General features: G+C 39.1%; 1 long non-coding RNA gene across 1 annotated transcript; it reads right to left on the bottom strand.

Annotated features, from left to right (window-relative positions):
* Positions 1 to 1,043: 1,043 nt before the first annotated feature.
* On the bottom strand, positions 1,044 to 18,065 carry LOC135285195 (uncharacterized). Its single transcript, XR_010350173.1, has 3 exons — positions 17,870 to 18,065; positions 11,117 to 11,202; positions 1,044 to 2,601 (listed from the first exon to the last, which is right to left on the bottom strand). It is a non-coding gene; the product is annotated as an uncharacterized LOC135285195 (long non-coding RNA).
* Between the last annotated feature and the right edge of the window lie 5,412 nt (positions 18,066 to 23,477).

The following is a 23,477-nucleotide window of genomic DNA, read 5'->3' as shown; positions in this document are numbered from 1 at the left end:
GCCCCTTATGGAAAATACCTGCCAGCTGCTCCATTTTGGGTGTGATTTATCCAGAGGAAAGGCCTGTTAAATATCTGTACACCATGCACAGGATAGAACTTGACCTACCATATATTCTGTGTATTCTGGAGAGAAAACCAGAAGTTCAGATTGTTTGTTCTCTGGTATTTTTACAGATAACAGTAATTTAACTTTTTTATCTGTTTCTAATTGCAGGGTTGTTTCTTTTGTTTGCCTGTGTGTTTGAGAATTTATTTGTGTGCTTTTTTAAGAGTGTTAAAGCTCTTATAATTGGCAAGAAGACAGAGAAAAAGAAATGAGAATGCCCATGATCAGATATAAAACATCTCAAACCCTGAGAGAAATAAAACAGAATGGAATTCATGAACAAATTACTCCAGCTCTTTGAGTAATCAATTCCAATCACTATTAATAATACAACTTTTCCTTCAAAGAATTACTTTCACCTTATAAAGTCAAAGCTTGAAACCTCCTTAATCTTTAATAGAGCCTGCAACAATTACTACAGGCAGAGAGGACCCACAAATTGGAAGCCCCATGTGATTCTCTCCTTCTCCAACCAACTCTTCTGACAATCATAAATAACAGTAAAATTACCATAAAAATTAATAGTACTACAGTTAAAGAAAATCATTATGTAAAGGTTTATGAATTTTGCAGCCATTAATAGATATAAGTTAATGAGCCATAGGCCTTCCAGAATATGATATCAGATATTTTTCCACCAATGAAACTTTCAGAGTTCCAAATCCTTCAGAGGTCACCAACTTCAAAAATGGAACAGAAAGTTACTGTTTAATACTAATGTGAGTAAAAATGGAACAGAAGTATCAGGGCAAGTATCATCTATGGCAATTTGAAGAGTCTAAAAGAACAAGGTCAGGAAATCGACTGTGTCAACAACTTGGAATGAAGAAAGACAAAACTAAAATATCCAAGATGAAAAAGTTGCATTTTGAACACTCAGTGCATTTTAAATTCACTTGTTCACATCATCATTTTATTGTTGAAAAACTCTTGGCTTTGAAAGAATTTGATTCTAGAAAGGAGAGCCTCAGGATTGTTTTATATAGAATATGATATTGTGTAAGAATGGCATTTAAAAAAACAATAAATCAATTTGAGATTCACTATTAAATGCAGGTGGTAAGAATCATACACAAGTAAACATAAAATGGTTTATATGTCCTACTTATCTTATTACACTTCATATTACAATTACAAAAAATCAGATACCACATCTTAAACATACTTACACATTCAAATTTTACATGTACATTTTTTATGGTAAAACACAACAGACAAAAGATAAAAATGGCTTCACTTTAAAGTAGGGGAAAAAAAACTAACCCACCAAAAAACCCACCCCACATGTCCCAAGAGTCAAGTTAAAGATTCAGAAGTCAGGGCTAGGAGGGAAAAGGAAGATAAATAATTTAACACTAAGCATAACTAAAGCCTGTCAGTCTGCCAGCTTTAAGAGAAATAAAAAGGTTTACAAGGATTCTGAGAGTTTTTACAGAACCTCTGGGGGTTTGAAAAAATAAATCCAGAACAAGAAAAGAGTTTTGAAGTGTTCTGCATAAACAGATTTTAAAGACACTGATTAGGCTGTGAGAATAATAGTAGGGAAGGATTCCTTGGGTTGGGAATCAGGCTGTTCCCTGGGGTTTGCTCTCCTCTGCCATCTCCAGCTGCTCCAGCCCTGGATTCTCTGGGAGCTGGGGATGAGGAGCACCACAAAGAGCAGGGATGAGCCCAGGTGTGGCAGCACAGGCAGAGCACAGCAGAGGCACACGCAGGCACTGCTCTGCAGTGGAACCCTGCTCAGACTGCAGCTCTGAGTGTGCCTGAGCTCAGCCATGCTGGGTTTGGAGTGGCCAGGCTCAACCAAGACAGGGAAAAGAAAAATCTCAGTGAGCCTTGGCCTCACTCGTTTATGGAGATGGCAGTGCAGGGGATGAAAGGGGAAATGCCACAATATTCCCTTCTACTTTCGTTGTTTCTTCTCTCTCCCTCTCTCTCTTTCTCTCTCTCTCTCTCTTTTTTTTTTTTTTTCTTTTTTTTTTTTTTTCCCTTTTCAGAAAGACTCTCTAGCAAGGTCCCCTGAATTGCAGGAACCCAGGGGTTAAACTGCAAAACCTGCATGTAAAAATGTGAATCCCATACCGTGCTCAGTTTTACTCCAAACTGAGATGTAACCTTGTACTTCACTGCTCAGACAATGATAACTGTAGGAGAATCACGGGAAGGAACCGAGTTCATTTAAGACATAAAGCAATTTTGAATTGCATTGATTACAGTGATCAGTCTATCACTTTAATGTCATCTCAGCTGACATTTATTAAAAAGACATACATGTGACAACCCATTGATCCTTAACACTGCAGCTGAGATAAAAAGTCTATTTGCAAAGGAAAATTACTTCTTTAATTAGAAAAGGAGTATCATTTTCTCTTTTCTTTGTTAGAACCTCCACAGCCACGGATCCAACACAGCACAGGAGGGGCTGCACAACCTGGAATCTTCTTTGACTTAAGAATTTTCATAGTTAATCATTCAGAGCTGTGCAAATGAGCCCTGGAGATGGGAAAGAAAACAGGTTTATTGCATCTGTGTGGGGGGACTCCAGCTCAGTGTTGCTTGGGAAGGGGCTCAAATGGAGTGAGGCAGCAAATAAAATATTCCCCAGACTTCCTACAATGAGTTCACTGTGGGTAGACATTACACTTCTCCTAGTGACCAACTATTTGATGAAAACCAGCCCAGCAAATACTGCCAAGGAATATGCTGTAGAAATGAATACTGTCAGTCATTTAATGTATATTAAAAAATTAATCTCAGTCTACCAGATGAAATAATAAATGTGTCTGATACACTGTGAATGAAATGCTGCTCTAGAAATTCCAGGAGCATTCCTTGGTGGTGAACAGAATTTTGAAGCCAAGTTATTTAGTCTGTGGACCTAGAAAACCCTATTTTTAACATTGTTTTCTCTTTGTACAAATCCAAAATTACCTATTTGGAAAATGTTACATTTCTAACTGTGTCACTTTTGTTTCTAGGGTTGATCAGTCTGATTCTCTTTAGAGAATTGTCTTATTTCTATAAATTATATTAATGATTTCCTATCTCTCAGAAATGCAGGAGAACCTCCACATTCTACAAATGTAGATTCCACTCCATCCACTCTTCTGTCAGTTGTATTTTATATTCTACTTAAAAAGCATGTAATTCACAGATCTGGGTTTAATTTTTATAACTTTACAGCATGAAAATCACAAGCTAATATTGAGGTGGACTAGAAAAGTAAATCTCCACATTCTTGTGTTTGTAGACTTTTTATATCAAGTGACATTGATTCTGAATAAACAACTCATATTGCATTTTCTCCAGTAATTAAAATCAGAAAAAAAATCAATGCACTGCTTATTTCTTAGCTGAACACAGAGTCTATATGTCTGGCAAAAAAGGAATGATTATTTACAACAAAAGTCTCCAGATTTTTCAGATTCTTTTGTACAGTATGTAACCTTTCAGATTTACTTAAATTGCTGCCTACAAATAAACTGACAGTAACTTTTCATCTACTCATAAAAATAACTTAATTGGATTGCTATTAAGTTTTTAATTGGCTTCACAATGTTGGTACAGTATCTGCCTATAAAACTTGAGATAATATTGCCTTAATTCATCTGAGTAAACTATCAATTCCCTTACAACAATAGACAAAAATCTGCATTCATCTTTTAACTTTCCCCTGGGTACAGATTAAAACCTTCAGGTGGCAGATCTTTATTTTTCTATAAGCTCTCCAAATAGTTTAGAATTATGGAAAAGTTTCTGTTCAGGAGAGTGGAATGATTTGAGTCGAGTGGTTTTTATATCCTTGGTTTATAAAAGAGAAATGATTCCTGGAAGCCTGGGACCATACAGCAGAACAACAAGAGCCTCAGTGCTGCAAACACAGTTGTGTACAGAAGGAATGTGTAAAGTTATGTACAGAAAGAATGACTTACATGAAAAAATTAATGGATGGAATTCATACCTGCTCCAATTCCAGAGCCTTGTGTGGGATGATGCTAATATAATCTAATAATATCAGGATCAAAGATGAGTGGAATAAAACTTCCAATTTTAGATGCTCTTTATCTGCAGGTGTGAATGTATAATGAATTCTCACCACTGGCTCCTATTATAAATCCAATGATTTTGTACTCTGTGACAGCAGTTTCTACAATTTTCTTTTGGCACAACCTGCTTGGAAGATACGACAAACCCGCGGGGTGCCAAAACGCTTCTCTAAATGATCTACTTTGCAAGACAGCTTCCAAGTGTGACCCTGATGAATCTTATCAAACTCTTGGAATAGAATAAACATGAAGGAAAGAACCCACGTATCATTTATTTAAGTGGGTATTTCGTTGGTTTTTTTACATCCTACTGCACAGCCATGCCAAAGGATTCATCCCAGCATTTGGAGCATTTTAAACCCAGGTTAAATAGAAAACCATTGCTGGGTAGGATAGAATTGCACTGTGGCTATTTTTGAATCCTGCTGCCTCAGACAAATGCAATGAATCAGTTGATGTCACCTCAATTACTGTGTTAGCTCTAATCAAGGAACTGCTCTTCCCATCCACTCTGTGCAGGGAACTCTCTGAACTAGGTGGCAGATTTGCCAGTGGACAAAGCCACCCTCTGGAAGTTTACAAAGGGCAGGATTTGACAGAATAAGGCTGGATGACTATTTTTTAATGGAATATTTGATCATTTGAATGCTACAGGAAGCATTCCATTGCCATTCACAGTGACAATTCAGTGTTTAATAGGGGAGAAGCATTTATGTGCAAAAGCGACACAAACATGGGGAGGGGATCACTACACATCTGCCAAAATACTGCTTGGAATTAAGGTAGATTCCAGTTTGCAACACAAATTCACAAAGGTTTCTCATTTTTTCAGCTTAGCATGCCATGCCCTGCTGCAAACACCAAGGACTGGACAGTGAGGACCAGCAGAATGCAGTGAGAAGGTTCCTGAGTGCACAGGCACAGGGAAAAGTGAGCATGCAGAGAGTGAACTGGGCTTGTTCCCTCCTCCACTCTTGATCTAGGAACCCTTCCATGTGCTGTGTTCTATTTATTATTTCTGCATTGCATCAGGGGGGAAATATTCACACTGAGCCACGGGGATTAAAGACTGAAGCTCTAGAGAAGTCGGATCACATCCGTCATATCCAGCTGTTTTCAATTCCAACACCTCACACCTGCTTTTATTTATTATTCCTGGGCTAGACAAGACAGGGCTCATTTTTCAGTCTTTACAAGCTTTCCTAGGAAAGACACAAATCAATCTATTCCTTCCCCTTTTGCCTCTGCAAGAGAACATGACAGCAAACTCCTGGCGCTGTGCAGACCTGACCTACAGGAGCCACTCACACCCTGAGGCTGGACAGCTCCCTGTCCTCTCCCAGCATGGGGACAGTGGCCCAAAATGGAACAGAAACATCATCAATTACAGAAATCTGTCTCAGCACAGACTCTTAACCCCACCTACTCCCACAAATTTCAACTGCCTTGTTTTCCTCTTCCATTGGAAATGGACTCAAGAGGTTTGGGTGGTGGTGAATGAGCAAAATGATTCATGGAATAATTTAAGTAATGGATTCTCCACTTTTACTCATTTTCCTCTTCCACTCCTGGAGCCTGTTTGCTGGCAATCCATCTGAATCACTTTCTGGTTCTTTATCTGGAAATCACACTGCCTGAGCATTTGATTATCCTTTTTATCAAGTACTTTTTCCAGAGAGGGACTCACAAGTCCTTCCTTTTGAAACCCTCTCTCATGTCATAGGTTAGTTTTACATTAGGATCTTTAACTGTTCAAGAATAATAATTCAGACACATTTAAAATGGAAGCCAAATGTCCCAGGCCTCCTTGTCCTTACTGCACAAACACTTCCACAAGTGCAGTTGTTCCTCTCAGACATCTGGCACACCAGGTTATTATTTGATGGAGTAAGCTTGTGTCTTGATTGCAATTCATCCACCTCATTTTTTAAATCAGCCAAGTGTATAGAAAACCTTCCCACACCAAAGAAATAGGCCCTTAAGTTCTTAAAACATTTGAAATTCTTGCATGAAATTTAGCACTGAAACACAAATTATTATCATCTGTAATGAAATGTGTTCAGAGATGCTGAATACACTTGCTTTAGAAGGCAACTCTGCCACATTAGTCATTAAAAATCAAGGATATTCCATAACAAGAACAACTGTCACTCTGAATTCAAAACCAAACTGATTCCCTAAAATTTGAAAGCCTGTAATAAAACATACCTATAGCTGCCATAACACTGATGTGCTGTAAATCCACCCAGTTTTGGGAAGAGCAGTGCACCCTTACCAGACAGACATCAAGGCAATTGCCCATGATACAATGTTAAAAAAAAAATAGCTTGTACGTTTTGCAGTAGCATCAAGTCTCTATTCAAGTGTAAAAAAATTAATTGACTCCATCTGTATTGGCCTAATGACTGATTAAATGACTAATCACGGAAGTCTTAATTAAAATCATTTTTCTGTACAGAAGAGGATGGAGGGAGGAAGGCAATCATTAATGTGTTCTAATGTATGTCAGATTCCATTTGTGCCTTTTCCTAACAGCCACCAAATGAGTAATTACACACAAGGTCATTCTGTAAACTTTGTGCTCACAAGCACTGATTGGATCTGGGTTCTGCACGGGGCTGCTGCTTCCCCATCACAGAGCAGGTAATTAATAGTGCTCAGCATAAATAATAAAGGAAGCTGACATTTCCTCCTGCATCACCAGCCAGCCCAGATTCACACACAACTTCCATCCACGGCTGGTGAAGTCCCACACCTCGCACACTCCATCAGAATTCAATATTCTCCGTGCACTGACAGGCATCCCCATCACAGAGGGAAATTCCAGGAATTCTTCCTGCATGAATAAAATGACCAGGCAATTAAAAGAATCCTTTCCAAGTGAAGCAGGATGGCAGGAGGAAACTTATTTTAAGTTTTATTTGCCAGCCACCTGACAACCTGATGCATAGTGACCTTTGCTATGGAAAAATAACAAGCTGCTTCCACCTCAACAGCTGAGAAGAATCTATTTAAAACAATGTATTAAAATGTGTTATGGAATTAAAAAGTGCATCTTGAGACTGGATGAACCAACTTTCCACTGGCATGTAACCCTTTCACAGCACCTACACTTTTTTATGAAACATTGCATATAAAATATTAAAGTCCAAAGTACAAATTGTAACACAAAATATTTCATTTGCTGAATGCTGTCCTCAAATTCCAGATATTGTTATTTGCAGCCACAGCAAATCTTCATGCCACCAGCTGCAACAATTTTCCATATCCCAGATGACAATACATTATCATGTGTAAAATAAGGGGTTTTGTAAAATTAAAACCAAATGTTTTAATGGGGGGAAGAAAGAAGTTTTTACAGCTCTGTAACTTTTATCAACAAATGTCCAATTCTACAACTTTACTTTCCTTCAAAATCCTGATTCAAACATGCAGCACTGGTGTGAGCTGCAGGTGCAGAATTAAGGCCAAGTAAGTTCCACTTCTCCCAAAAGAACTGAACCAGCATTTAGTACTGACTAAGTTACTGTTTTTCCTACCCAGAGTATTCTGACCCACAATCCTGATGAGGAAGATCTCTGCAGAGCCACTGGAAATGAACAGACAGTTCAGAGTGCCCAGCTGACTAAAAATAGGACTCAGAATATGGAGGGAGAAGCTAAAGGGGCAAAGAATATGAGAAGAATTTTAAATGATTACATGACTCCGTAATGTCCAATTACACTTCTAGCATGATTAAGCACTACCCTGTCTAAACCATTCAAAATCACTGAAGTCACAGAACAATGTAAGTAAAGCTACATCAAGCAGCTTCATCCAGATTTCAAGAAAATACGATTTTCAACTGCTCTGAATTAATTATAACACAATCTTGACCCTACTTACCACATAACAGAAGAAAACAAAAATATGTGACAACAACTCTCTGCTTGCAATAACTGTCAGTGTCACATATGAAAGAAGTTCATTTTACTAATAAAGGAAATAGAATTGAGTGATAGATTTAAAATTAATTTCAGCTATTCTATAAATGTCAATCAGAATTTTAAGGTGGCTCTCAAGGCTTAAAACCAGCACTGAGACTCAAACGTGCCACTCTCTGGGCTTCTAGGGAATTAATAAAGCTCAGTTTCATCTGCCTTTGAAGACACATACATTTAAAACAACCACAAAATCCATCACCACCACACCAGAACACTCCAAAATAAACAACATACAGATGGCACAGTAAATCTTTCAAAACCTGAAGGTATTTTTACGGAATAATTCAACACAATCTGCACCACTCTGCTCATGCAAATGCAAACTTGCACAACTACCTAAATTACAGGGTGGTGTGCCATTCTTAATCTTCTCAGAAATGTAGGAGTTCCTGTTTCAATCATTTCTATTGTTTGAAATACACCTGGTGATAATGGAGCGGCTGCCACTGCAGGCAGAGAGCGACTTCTGGGTGAAGCTAAAGAAAAACTCAGGTCCTGCTGCTGGGTGAGAATGATCAGCAGAGGGAGGGGAGCATCCAGGTGGGAAAGAGCTGGGAGGAGCCTGAGTGCCCTGTCCGAAATTCAGCACTGTGCTTTGTCTGTGTACGTTGATTATTTGGGTTACTCCTGGTCTTTAATGGGGTAAAATATTGAAAAGTCAAGCATTTCAAGTGGTTCATTTCAGGGGTCTCTCAGGCAGATCCCCTCAGCACACAGGGACAGACCCTTCCCATCACACTGTGACAATCACAGGCAATCCCAGCTGGATGAGCAGCACCCTTTGTACTTCTCCAAGACTGGAAAGTACCAAGAAATCTGATACTCAAAGACAGATCACAGAGGAGGATGGTGTTTTGTGAAGGCACCTCCAGCTATTCCAGATCCATAAATCTGGGATTTGCAACTCTTTAGGCCATGTAACTGACTAAAACAAACAGGTTCAGATTAAAGGGTTTGAATGCATCCAAGTGATGCCATTTAAAGAAAACAACCCCAAGAGACTACACTCAATTGCCTGGTCACAAGGCAAAAATGAGGGACACAGCTGCTGCATGAGGTAAATGAAGCTTTTTTGAGTGTGCTTTAAATGGTTCATGGAACAGTGGAAGCCCAGAATGGTTTGGGTTGGAAACCTGGAAAGTCCATCCCCTGCCATCAGCACTTCCACTATTCCAGATTCCACACCTTGACTTCTCTGATTTGCCAGTGCACATTGTCCCTTCTCTTGTGACCGAAATATGACTTCTCATACTGGTTAAAGGTGAGAAAACATCTTGTCTGTGGCAGAGAAACGACTGCACCCCAGTGGGCCCAGCCTGATTAGGCACTGGGACCATTCTCTGCTCATGGCAGCCAGTCCTGTTGCCATTATTTGATGCTTTGCTGTTGGCTGAACTAGTGGCAAAGGTGAAAAATGTCATCAGGGCAGATCTGCTCAAGTATTTTGAGAGCCTGTAACTTACTCTACAGCAGAGAAATTAAAGCAAACACTGAAGAAGTTACCAGTAGCAGGCTGGCGTAAAAGTCACTTTCATCACAACCCAAATAATGGGGAAGATAAACAATACCTTTCTCTGAACTGCTGCAACTTCCACCCATGTCAGAGGATTTCTATCTCCCTGCTCATTTTTTCAGCTAAGAAATGCAAATGAGCTCTGCCCCATTCTTCTGTTTGTTTTGTACAGTGAGCACAATTTCTGCCTGAACGTCCAACTGTATTTCCATCCTCTTTGTGTCACACAAACCTCATTTACCAGTCATTCTTCTCCACATGAAGAGATCTATAATGAGGAGTCTTTCTGTCATTGCCCTGCTCCTCTGAGTCAGGAATTTTCATTTCCCCCTAATACTTGCTGCTGTAGCTGCAATTTCATTTACTGTCATACCACAGCCTTAATGTGAGCACATCTGTGGCTGGAGCGTGGAAAAGATTCAGGATTTCTCTCTGAGCTATCGATTAAATGGTTACAAGAAACCAGAGGGTTTATTTACCATGTTCCCACGTGGTGCTTATAAAAAGGAAGGTTTATTCACTGCGCTTGAAATGACAGTTTATTCTTCCAGTTACTTAATTCTCCCCTATCAAGCAGAAAAATGTTAAACTGGTGTTGTTTGCAACCAGAAAAATGCACTGAAAATCTACAGCTCGGGTTAACTTCTGATCCATTAATACCACAAAGGCTCATTATATACTTTCCACCCCAAATTCCATCCTAAATTTTCAATAAAATCAAACTAGTGGGTCATGGTGGTGATTTGATTGCCTTTTCTTTTTTTTTTTTTTTTTTTTTTTCTGGAGAGCAGGGATGTTCTGTGATCAAATAAACAATAATTTTAATATTAATTAAATAAACAACGAACTTTGCCATAGTTCAAACCACCGTTGCAAAACTTGACCAACCTAATAAGCAGAAAAGAAGGTTTTCTTCTCTATGTAATTATTTTCTTTTTAACTTTCTACATCCTATGCTGTGCAATTTTGGAGGTTTGTTTCAAGACACCAGTTTTCAAGTGGCAAAGTCAGGTGTAATGGCAAGGTTAGATGGAATTACTCAAGTCTCATCAGAGCAGACTGTAAAACTTAGCTGAAAAGGTTTTCTCACCTAAAAAACGTGTAAAATAGATTTGATGACAATTCTAAAGGTGTGGTGAAACCCTTTCCCCAACCTACTTCATCTGAATTAAGGGGGGAAAAGCTCTACTAAAACAAGAAAAACACTTAAACCCCCCACCCAAGCACCAAAAAACCCCAAAACCTCTAGAGTGAAGGACTGAAAAATGTCATTGCAGGCACAAGCCAGGCTATAAGGAAGAAAGAGGAGTGAAATGTGGAAGGCAGTGTGACCCCACAGTGCCCAGAAACCAAAACCTTGACCCGGGGACAGCAGCAGGGAGGGGAGGTGCCTCGCAGGGGGATCGATGTGCTTTGGGCAGGCAGCAGCCTCCAGCTGAGCAGCAGCAATCCTGCTTCACACATACCTGCTGCCTTCCCTCTTCTCCTGCGAGACTGTCATCTTCTCAGCTTTCTCAGCAGATATCCTGCCACTTGGCTTTTTGCCTCCTTTCTGCAGGGGGAAGAAAAAAAAAAAAAGTATTTCTGTAGTGCTCCGGGGAAGTGCCAAAAATGGTGTAATTTATGATGTGCTAGTGTTTTCCTTTGCATTCTTAAGTTAAGAACAAATGCAAAATCATCAGCACTTGACTATGGTGGATTTTGATTTACATACATTAAGATTCTCTTGTGATTTCCTATTATTTATTTCTGTAAACAAAATTGGATCCTGGTCACTAAACTATCAGCATCCCCTGCAGTGTGAAGACAAAAGCCAGAATGTACAACTCAACAGTCAAAAGAATTTGAAACCAGAAGTTGGAGCGCTTTATCTGATCTGAGGTTCTCATCTGCTCTTCCCTTTTGGAACATTCTTACTGGGAGTGAAGTAAACAGTTCTCTATAAATAGTAAATAGTTATCTATACCTGAACTTTGGGAATTGCCACATCTTTCTCAGTTTGAATAATAGGATCTAGGCTTTTCCCCTAGAATTTTCCCAATACATCTTCAGTTATTTTCTGAACAAGTTATTTTCTGGACTATTTCCTGGAGCTAAATGCATACACCACTGCTTTGCTCATTTTAGTGTATTGTATCCATGCAAACACAGTATTTTGCACTAAGGTTGGCACAGACAGAAGTTTAACAGCTTTTTCTTTTCTTCCTTTCCTGAAATCCCACTGTAAGAAGTACTGCAAAGCCTGAGGAATTCTGTTGACAGAATTGCACAAAATTGGGAGGTTTTTTCCCCCTTTCCACTCAGGTGTAACAGAACTGATTCCACCTTGCATGAACAACCAACACAGTGGACAATTACAGAGCACTGTGACCCCTCATGACAATTTTATACCAATACACCCTGCAGGAACCAAAATTTCCCTATTAATTAACTTCTAATCCCTGTGAGACCTGCAGAGAGCTGCTCTGGTCACGTCCTTATTGGGTGGGAACTTGCAGAAGCACTTAACAACACAAACCAGAATCCAGGAGAATGTTTGATGGGTCATCCCCCATCCTGGCAGGAATGTCTGGTGTTGGAAAGCTGTTTAATATGAATCTAATAGCACTGCTTGCCTCAAATTTTGTGGGGTGAAATGGAAAGAAAGATCATGTTCTACTGCAATGCTTTATCTGAGCTAGAAGACCTTAAACAGGAACTTTGCAGTTGGCAGTGCTGCAGCTCTCTCCACAGCACCATAACTTTATCATTATATGGTGTGATAAAAGTTAAGTCTTTGCCTCTGCAAGGACATTAAATAACATCTTTCTCCCCATTAGCTTTTGCTGTAGTAGCAGTATTTATTCTCTGGGCAATGAGTGAGAACCACACTCCTTACAGAATAACTCCAGGTTCTTAATGCACTAACAGTTTCAGAAAGGTTCCTGTGACACTAAATTTAATGTGTTTTTAATATTATTATATTATTAATTGATAGCTCTTGTGTCACACACTCTTAAAGGAAATGTTTAAGAGCCTCTTAAACATCAGTGAAGTCCTACATGTGGATAATCCATTTATTTAAAAAAAAAATTATTCATGCCAATCTTTAGCTGAAATAATCTCAAAATAAGCAGCTGTTCAAAGAAAGGTGTTTAAGATCAATTGTTTTGAGGTCCTGACAGGTTCCTCTCAAATGTTACACACCTCTAGTGATAGTTCTGTGGTCCCACATTACATAGCACAGGCTTTCATTTGAAAGTGTCTTATGCTGAGCATTAAAATAAATCCCAGTTTCAAGTGAAGCTAAAGCATCCAAATCAGAGAATCATTCCTTAAATACCCCCCTCATGTTAATTTTAATTACAGCCATTATTACTACCAGCAAGACAAGGCTCATGTGCCACCTTTGAGGGCTGAGTGCCAGCAGAATGACTCCTTCCATAACAACCCTTCAAGATAGGGCAGCCTGACCTCTCTGGGAGTGAAATATCAATTAATTATCTTTTTACAGCCAATTCAATTACAGCACACTAATCACTTGTGTAGGACACCAAGCCAGAAGTTGAGGGTGGGTGGGTGGGAGGGTGGGAAGGAAAAACATTGGCAGGGAAGGACCTTGAGTGAGGCTGACAGGGCAGCAGCCCCACAGATGCAGCTGGAATGTTTGTTAACATCCCACAAAGAGTTATTATCTGTTTGTAGCAGAATAAATGCTGCAAAATCATCCTCATTTAACTGCAGGTTTTTAAAAAGAAAGAGTTATTGGTCCTAGGGGTAATAGACATTTCATTTAAAGGTGACCAGACACACTGCATTAGTCTTTAATGCAGGAGTCAATTCACCAAAGAGCTTTGTTCATTCAGGGGAAAAAAAAAAAGAAGATAAAAGATGATCTATTCAGCAGAAAGCAAAATATATTTAATTTTTGTTAAATGAACTAGTATTAACTCAAGTTACCAAGGACTATTTCACTACTGTACTGATGCCAAAGAAAATTATCAAGTGTGATGTATCCACAGTAATGCACTCAGCAGAAGTGCAGTATAGAAGCAAACATGTTTTAATTTATGACCCCATTAGCATTGCTACAGAGGCCAAACTTCTGAGAGCATGAATAAACATGTTAGGATATGCAAACAACCCCCAAACCTGCCTCTATTTCATTGATGGCATTGGCAGAATAAAACAGGGAGGTGGGTGTCCATCCCTTCTCCCAGGTAACGAGGGACAGGACAAGAGGAAATGGCCTCAAGTTGCACCAGGGGAGGTTTAGAAAAATTAGGAGAAGTTTCCTGGGGCTGACCAGGCAGCTGGATGGAGTTCCCATCCCTTGAAATGCTCAAAACACTGTGGCAGGTGGGGCCATGGTTTGGTGGTGGGCACAGTGGTGATGCTGGGCTCACTGCTGGTCTTGGTCTTTCCCAGCCTCAACAATTCTGTGATTCTGAGATTTCATCATGATTGTTCACTGCCTTTACACTTTTTAACACAATCCTTAGGAACCAAAATTGAATTCGAGTGGTTTTCATTGAAAAAAATCTTATATTACAGCAAAGAATATGGGAATCTTCTATTTTTGACCGTAATTTTTCTTTTTTCTCTGTATAGTAACTTCAGCTCACTAAAGATATTTTTTGTGAGAATGACTCTCATCCATATTAAAGGATTCTGTGGAAACAAAGACTTCACTCAGGGGGAGGGTTCATCAAACCCACTAAAATTATAATCATTTAATAAAAGTAATGACTAGTCTGTATTTAAAATATTTTCCCAGGCAGCACTTTAGCATATTGTGTATTCCAAACAAAGTGCTGTTGCATAATCATTAACTCTGCACCACGGAGATCTTATGAAGAAAATAATGAAGATTCTAGTAAAAGTAAAGAATATTAAGTTTTCTTTTGGATAGAAAACACACCCAAGTGCCCACAAAAATGATGGGAGAGAGTTTTGCTGGAGTTCAGAGTAGCCACGAGGGTTTGAGATGTCTAAAGGAAAAGCAATATGTTATTTTATCCTGAGAAAAGCAGGGCTGGAAGGAAGCAATATGTCCAGTATCACTCGGAGGGTCTGGGCTCAGAGCACAAACCTCTCTTTGCCTGCCATTCCCATGTCACATCCAGTGCATGATGATGTTACACCAGCAGCCTTCAGGAGCCACCCCAGAACAATTCCTGCAAGCATCCAAACCCCCAGGGAAATGTTAAATACCACACAATGGCTGTTGAACCTGAGATCTGCCCTGTGCAGGGTGGTTTCCAACTGCAAGGACGGAAAACTGTCTTAGCAATTAGAGGAAAAATGTCTCCAGCTCCTTTCTTTATGGTCAATATAATGTAAGGCTATCTTCAAATGCCGGATTTATTTTTTTTAAAATGTTCTCAAATCCAGTGTGAAAAGAATTGTTGGAGACATAGACGCTGCAGCCAGCAGACAATACCAGTCCTGCAATTACCAGCACCTGCATTCCAATTCAGTGGATTGACATTCCCGAGGGGCCGTGGCAGATTCCCTACTGACAACAATTAGCATCAAAATGTTCCCCAGTGTAAAGCTGTGGGTGGGAATTACAAAAGGTTAACAGACTAAATATAAAAATCTTTTTGAATATAAAATCAATGCGCTTTGTTACCAAAATCTGGGTACTGTAATTTAACCAAAATAGGGATTAGAGTCTCTGGCAATCTTCCATGTGTGTGAGCTTGGCTTTTCTTTAAGCAAAATGCTAAGCAGCCAATCTGAAAGTTTAAAACAAAACAAACCCAAGAGCCAAAGGAAAGCATTCTATAGTTTTGTTTTGTTCATTTTCCTTAGCACCAAAAGGAACACCACTCCTATCAAGGCTCACAATGATCCTGTTACATGGTCGGACTCAAAATCCCAAATTATTTCAGGGCATGATTTAGAGAGGGACATATGTCAAAAGTGGTCAAAAAAAAAAAAAAAAAAAAAAAAAAGTGGTCAAAACCAGCTAGAAGCTTCTTTAATCAAATGAGTTCTAATAACAGGCAGTTTCCTCCAAAGATCATCACCACATCACTACATCCATATTTTCAGAAGTGGCTTCTAATTCTCTGTAGCTTCCAGGGGCAATGAAAAAAATTAAATGTTTTTGTAATGCTTGGAACCACAGCTTTGCTTTATTTAGACTGAAGTTACAAGCAGAACAGATGAAAACAAACAAAAAAAGGTCATTAAAAGTACAACATCAAAACAGTGAATTTGATGAGAATATGGAATTGTAACAGATATCAACAAGAAGGATGTTCAAAATACAGAGTTGATAAGTTTAAATTTATCTAAGCTGTCCATTGTATTTTTGATTGAGAGGATAAGTGGCCATGCAGGAACTTTGGATCTAGATAAACTCAGAGTAAGAGCTTTTACACGAAAGCTTAATTCCTGTTACCAACCAATAAATAATCTTTTATAAAAATTAGTTAACAAGTCTCAGAATAACAACGTGGGGAATCTCTCCTGGGCTGTGGAGGCTGCAGTAAAGCTGAGCAGGTACGAGATTTGTACAGGGAGAGTCTGACTCCAAATTGATGCCTCATTACACTGAGTTAACGTGGATGTGCTTGGCACATGCTGGGACCCCTCTTATCCCAATCAGTGCAGCAGCTCCTGCTCTCCTCACATCTCTGAGAGAATCAGCATGTTCAGGACCAGCCCAAGGATTCTAATTGCTAAATCAGCAAACATGTTAATCATCACTTTGTTGTGAAATGAGATTACAGATGTGTACGAGAGATTATAGAGGGGAATCTGACAAATTGATTTAGCTGCTATTTCAACACAGGGCTGCAAGGTGCTTTTCATAATTATATCTTTCTAGCTCTAGTTCTGTAGGGCTCCCAGTGTGCAAACAGGTGTCTGAAAGGTAAAATACCATGTGAGGTAACCCTGATGTTTTACAAGAAACTAAACAAGCACAGCACACACACACACACAGGTCTGTATGTTCACATTCATACACATGTGTGGTGCATTGACCTGTCAGGACAGGATCATTATTATTAATTATTTCAGAAATTGAGTAGAGACTAAATCACCTGCACAGACAGAGGGTTACCCAGGGTGTGCCTCACTCCACACACAAGCTTTAGTTTTACATTGCCAAAGCCCCAGAGTACTTGGAATGAAGTAGAGGAAGATGCAAGCTGGGAGGGATTGAAAGGGACACATTTAATTCCAACAGTAGAAAGACAACAATGGTTTCTGGCTTGGTTTTGACAAAATACAATTTCTGGTGTGGTGAAAAAGTAATTATGGAGAGAAGTAATTATGGATAGGGGTGGTAGTTTTTATTTTGCACCTATTAGAGACAGGTCTGAGCTGCTGCAGAGAACCAAAGCCATTGTGCCCAGGCCATGTGATTGTATGGGATCTCGGGTCCTGACACGTCTCCAGGGAGGTAAACGTGTACATTTAAATTCACAGAACTTATGTACACTACGACTAATTTGTTCTTTCAAGCAGCCACCGTGTGGTGCTGAGAAATCCGTGGGAAGCAGTGCCTGGGGGAGGGCTGCATGCACAGCCATGAAATGCCTGACCCTGGGCTCCAACAGGGTCTCATTATACCCAAATAAATGTCTTTCAGACCCTTAAGAGAACTCAAAGAGAAACTATTAAGAAAGTAAAGTTATTGTAGACACTTTCGATACCAAATTTACATATTGTTGCTAATGAAGAATTATTTCTTCCTAGAGCACATTAATTTACATGAGTCTAAACCTTAGTATTTCTTTTTCCATGTCATATGTGGAGAAGTCAGGCTTCATTACTTTTGAAATATGGTAATTACTACAGTGATGACTTCATGCAAAATTCCAGACAAAATCATCAAAATTACAACAACTATCTATGGGCTAAAAGAAGCAGAACTGTTTGCTGAAATGCAGGCCAGATAAGAACAAAACTGAATATAAAATAGAGGGGAAACATCATAATAGCTGCAGTTATTATACAAATAATGACTGGATATGTGTCTCAGTGCTCTAGCTGGGAGACAAGTTGGGGACTGGTCACAGATTGGACTCGATGCTACTGGAGGTCTTTTCAAACCTAAAAGATTCTGTGATTCCCTCTGCCCTAACCCAGGAAAATGTATGAAATGTCAGATTAAAAATAATCAGATTCTGCAGAAATTCTTTATTTATCACTGCCCGCAGGAAAGAGGGGGTAGGGTCAAAACCTGTAACAGCAGAGTATTTGTCTGTAGTGGAAATTACCAGCAAGTGTTCAAAGTCTCTGATGATCCTCAGGCTGCCTGGAGTGATGATGTCAAATTTTGGCACTGAGGGCTCAGAGGAGACACAGGAAACACATCTGGGGGAGTGGCTTTGAAGCAGGCTCAGAGGGGCTGATAAAATAGAAAATAAATCATGTCAAGGCTTGATCATGCACACTCCAACGTCAGCAGTGAAATTCCTGATGACTTCAGACATCAGCAGGATCAGTTCTTCAGCAATGAAGCCCCCAAAAGAAAAATCAGTAATTCTAAAAGAAAAAAAGAGTGCTCCCTAATTTGTTTAGAAATCCAGTGATCAGGGTTGGGAATTTTGTATTTGTTTTTAAACATAATTTCTTGGATTGTTGTTTCAATGGAAAGGATCCTCTAAGAAGCACAATCTTATTTCTGAGATCAAATCCTTATTTGAATAAGAAAAAAATAATTCTTGCCACCCATGAAAAATGTTCCTGCTTGTTCACTGACAGCACCAACACACATGGACTGACCCATCGCATTTTCTTTTAAGATATTCTCTCTCTTGGAAATACAAGTGGTGAGTCAGTTGTTATGGTAACTATTTTTCTTTTTTTTTTTTTTTTTTTAACTAACATATGACAGCCTGTGTGTCATCTGATGCTGTTCCTGAATTCAGTTACACACTCACTTTTGTCAAATAGTCTAAAAAAGGGCTTCTTGGACGAAGAAATAGTAGAGAGAAAAGAGGATATTTTTCCCCATGCACATGGTTTTAATCCATGAAACCACTGATTATGTGATTGAATTTATGCAGCCAGTCAACTTTTTCTAGTTCAGAGCTATGACATGATGACGTAAAGAGTGGCTCTCATTTGTCACCTTTTTTGTTAAACAAGCTGCTGACAATTCCACGAGCTCCACGATTGGAAATCCAGTCTTGTTTGCACTGTCTCCTGGGCAGACATTGAACATGGACCTACCTGAGCTACGATCTGCTTCATTGATCAATTAAAATTATCAGTGATTCCATCATCTGAGGGGGTTTGGTTTCCCACTCAAGTCCAGTGTTAGCAGTTTTATACACTGATATTGCAAAATGTAATTGGTACTGGAATACTCACAACTGTAAAAGAAAGAAGGGATCTGTTCAGTCCTAAGGAACCTTCAGAAAGGAATCTCAATTAGAGATTTAACTTTTAGTGGAACTCACTGGAGGTAATGGGTGTAGGATGAAAAAACATCCAACGCTGATAAATTTGAAAAAGATGGTAAAATACTTAAGGACAATACTTGGACCTAAAAACAGTAGGAGCCAAAACTTGAACTTTTTACAGCTCCAACCTCCTGAACAATGACCCAGTGATGTGTTTGAGTTGGCTCCACACCCCAGCTCCGTGCATTCCCAGCCCTGGTTTCAATTGAAAGCTTGTTATTCAGTCTTGTAAATTCCCGTAAATTTAAGACACATCGGACCAGAACATTCTTCAGTCCAGAAAAATGAAAAATATTTTCGCTGATGCAGCAGAAATGTGTTGATATGGAGCAAATGCAAACCAGAGGGATTACAGTGATCTGGACAAGCAGCAATATTATGTCACTGCTATCAGTGCCTAGGAATTGTTTTCTTTATTACACTGTGATATCTTGTAATAACATCAAGAATCTGGAGGAGAACATTCCTCACCATGCATGCATTGCTTCCATCAGTGTGGCAAACTGAAATAACCAAGAGAAAATTGCTGCTCTAAGTCTGCTTAACAATGGATTTCATCCTACTTCAAGCAGCCTTGGAAAATAATCAATAACTTAACAAAAAATGCAAAAGTATATCACGAGTGGTAAGAAAAAGAGGAAAAAAGAAAAGAAAAAACCTAAAGAGCTGCAAGTGGAGGTCACTTGCTTGGCCAACACCATGAAATTATCAGAAATTAATTTGTAGCATTAAGATGTGTTACTAAGTAGTGACAAAAGAGGTTTTCCCATCAAGTAACATCAAAAACATCTTCCATGGGCTCGGATCTCATTACCTGTTTGAAATATGAAAACCATCCATATTTAGACTATAGCTACACAGATATTATTACTAAACAGCAAAGCCTCTTGGAACTCTTTCACTGACAGCTCATCAATACTGGATGAAACTGGATGATTCTCCATCACCGAATGATTATATCCATACCACGGGCAGTGGTGCGTGAATGCCTCGAGGATCTCATCATTCACCCATCAGCAGAGGTTTATTCCCAAGGTATTTTGAGAGCTAGCCAACATTTCTCTCCAAAAGCAGAGATGAGAAGAATCAGAAGGGAAATCAGTACAGCAATGCCCAGAGAAAGGATCTTGGAATAGGTTTGAATAGAACTGTGTGTTCATTCTTCTTTTTCCTTTTTCCTTCCCTCCTTTTCTTCAAATCCCCCAGGTGTCTTCCCCACTCCTTCTGCCCTCTCTGCCTCACTCACCTTCCAGTGGTAATTTTCCCAATGTCCCTGGCCAAACTGAACTCAGTGATTAGTGAGCTCTGCAAAGCCCCAAAGTTTGCCTGCCATGAACAGTCAGAAAGGACAAACCACAATCACATGCACAGTAACACACCCCCGAGCAGTGACACCAACACCAGAAATAGTTGAGTGCCCGTAAGAACAGGATGACTCCAATCCCCAAAACAATCTTTAGCTCAGTGAACTATGCAAAACAACGGCTGGGTTTTGTTTTGAAGTCCTAATATTTAAAGCCAAACACATTTTCTACATTTTCTCTCCAATGTCATCTTTCCAAAAACACCAAACTGCCTCCTCCTAAAGTGCTCTTTTTCTGTTGCAACATATGGTGCCCCATCCAGAGAGTCACAAGATATTTTGTGTCTAATTGATTAAATTCATGAGTCACACGCAGGATTTGCACAGAGGTTGCAAATCAACTGGTTGTTTTTCAGGGCTTCCACACAGTAACCCAGGTGGGACAGTAACCTCTGCAGCCACAGCTACCAAAAACCTCCTCAGAAGCATCACATTTGAAACTTAAAATCAAAGCCACCAAGTCTTCTGATTTTATTTCATAGCCAGGAGGATTTTGTGGTTGTTTTTTTGTTGTTTTTCCCCCCCCTAAACTTTCTGTTGCAATTAGGGCATCAAGAGAAAGTGTAATGTATCCAGTGTTATGGTTTGGGAATTCCAATGTTGCAAATCTCACAATATAAATAAGCAGAAGCTAAATCCACCACCTTTAGAACCTTAATCGAATTAGCCAAATCAGGTATTTCTGAAGGAAAAGTGATTTTTTAACACTCAACTTCTCACTGCTCGGAGTAGCAGTGCTAGAACTTGTTACTCCAGCACCAAAGTAATTCCCAGGTTAAAATGGCTGTTCAATCACCACGAATTACAGATCAGACAGAACATTAAATCAGGAAAAAAAATTGAAACATTTCTGCCTCCACCATCTGCTTGAATAATTTGTAAAATGTGAAAATGGTTTTGCGTGGACATAAAAGCCTACATGCCTGAATATTCCTGATTTTCCCTGAAAGTAGAACTCCCACAGTTTAAGATCCTGTAGCTGCTGTATTTATGGGACCATTTCACATGCCAAAGTTGTTACTGAAAGTATGTGAAGTACTAGCAGTGTTTCTGAGTATCAGTGAAGGGTATAAAGTCTGGGGTCCAGATTTAAGTATTAGGCCCTACTTCATTCTTGGTAAATGAATTGGGACTGCAGAAATTATTAACTTGAACTCTTTTGATCTTATTGCACACCACTGTGTTTTGCCCGAATAAAATAACTGAGCAGAAACCCCAGGAGGGAAAGATTTCTCCTACAGAATGGAATCAATGTCAAAAAATTACTTTGTTTGTATTTATTATGAGGAATTCAGCACTCTGCTAAAAAAAAAAGCCCTGCCTGTTTGTATTACAAAGGCTGTTTCTTATATTCTCAAGTTATTTTACTGCAATGCAAAGATACTTTTTTATTTTTCAGTTAACTAGAAAGCTGAGCAGTTGACTAATCCATTATCTTTACTCACCATGCTGGCTGCTCGAAGCATCTCCTGCTCTATATTGGGTGTCAGACCCAGATTCTGGCTCTGCCTCCCTTAGGGAATGGCAAATCAGCCACTGCAAATCCAGAATTGCTAATGACAGAAACAGGAGATTTCAGTTCCCAGCTTCCAGATGCAACATATGTCAAAAGATAGCTTATACACTCAGAGCCAGGGAGAGAAAACAGTTTTGACATTTTTGTTTGTTTGTGCTGATGGGTTTTAAATCTTAATTAAGTCCAAATATAAGGAAAAAATTCACCATGACATCCATTAGGTGCTCAGTATATTGAATTTACAGCTGGGTATCCAGCAGAAAACATACATTAAGCATCATATTGAGAACTACCTCTCCAACAACTTAAATCTATTAGGTTGTGTCAGACTGGAGATGGAGCTGACAAATGGGAATTAAGAATTCATTTAGGACTTCTTGTGTTTTCCAAGTCTTTTGAAATGCTGCACGAACTTAAAGCAGTGACTTTCCTAATAAACAAAGAATCAAGTTTCACAGCTTCAAAGAAATATTTCACTGTAGGGTCTATTTAATCTGGTTCTGTACTTCAAATAATTATTGTAGAGTATTTACAATTCTGACATCAGCTATTATCCTTGACAGGGAAAAAAAGAACAACATTGCTATAAAATATAGAGAGAAACCTAATGCTGGGTGAGATTTTTGAAGCAAGTTATGGTGAGCTTTAAAGGTTCTTGGCTTCTTAAAAGTACTGATACATCCAGCAGTTTCCAGGGACTTAAATACTTCAGAAGCCAATGATTAATTTAGGACCACAAATCAGTGTTTAGAAGAATGATTTTTATGGTCCTAATTATTGAAGACAGAACTTGCTGTAATTCCTTGACTAGAGAATTTTTCCTTGAGCTGGAAACCACCAGCTGGGGCTTGGGAGGGCAGTGAAAAACCTGAACTCTTTAAAGGCTGAAAATTGTACTATAAAAGTACATTTGACAATCACAAAAACACCTCAGCATCTAAAAAAAGTATTTTCAAGCATTTTTGTTGTGTAACACTTATACAATTGCTGTAATTTATGAAGTTGGCAGATTAACTACCTGGTTTTAGAATATTTCATTTATACAATAATCACAGCAACCACATAAAGAAATTGGCTCTTCCCCACACCTTGTACACAGCATTTAACTGTTTTCCTCTGTTTCTTCCAAAGAACTCAAAGCTGGTAGCAGAACTCGATGGAATTTGGTGGTTTTTGATGCCACCTCGGCTTTCCAGACCAGGACCGTGCACAGCCGGTCACCAAAAAAAACCAACAAATAAATAATCAGTTATAAACTGTATAGTAACTGCCTCTTACTGTTACCATGGCATAATGTTACAAATTCCGGTAAAGTTTTTAAATCAGAGTATAAAACACTCTTACTGTGCTTTTTACTCAAAAAGACAACTCTCTATTTTGGCCAACAGCATTAAATAGAGGAAGGTCAGTGGCTGATGATGATGAAGGGTAAAATTAACGTGAAAAATTATGACTCAGGTGAAAGAAAATCTCAACCAAATCTGAATTCATTGAATGGAGTTCTCTTTGTTATATCCTTCAGAGCCTTTGTGGTGGGT

Source organism: Passer domesticus, chromosome 22, assembly GCF_036417665.1.
Source record: "Passer domesticus isolate bPasDom1 chromosome 22, bPasDom1.hap1, whole genome shotgun sequence".
Lineage (NCBI taxonomy): Eukaryota > Metazoa > Chordata > Aves > Passeriformes > Passeridae > Passer > Passer domesticus.
The sequence above is the reverse complement of the archived record's forward strand: the minus strand, read 5'-3'. Positions and strand labels throughout refer to the sequence as shown.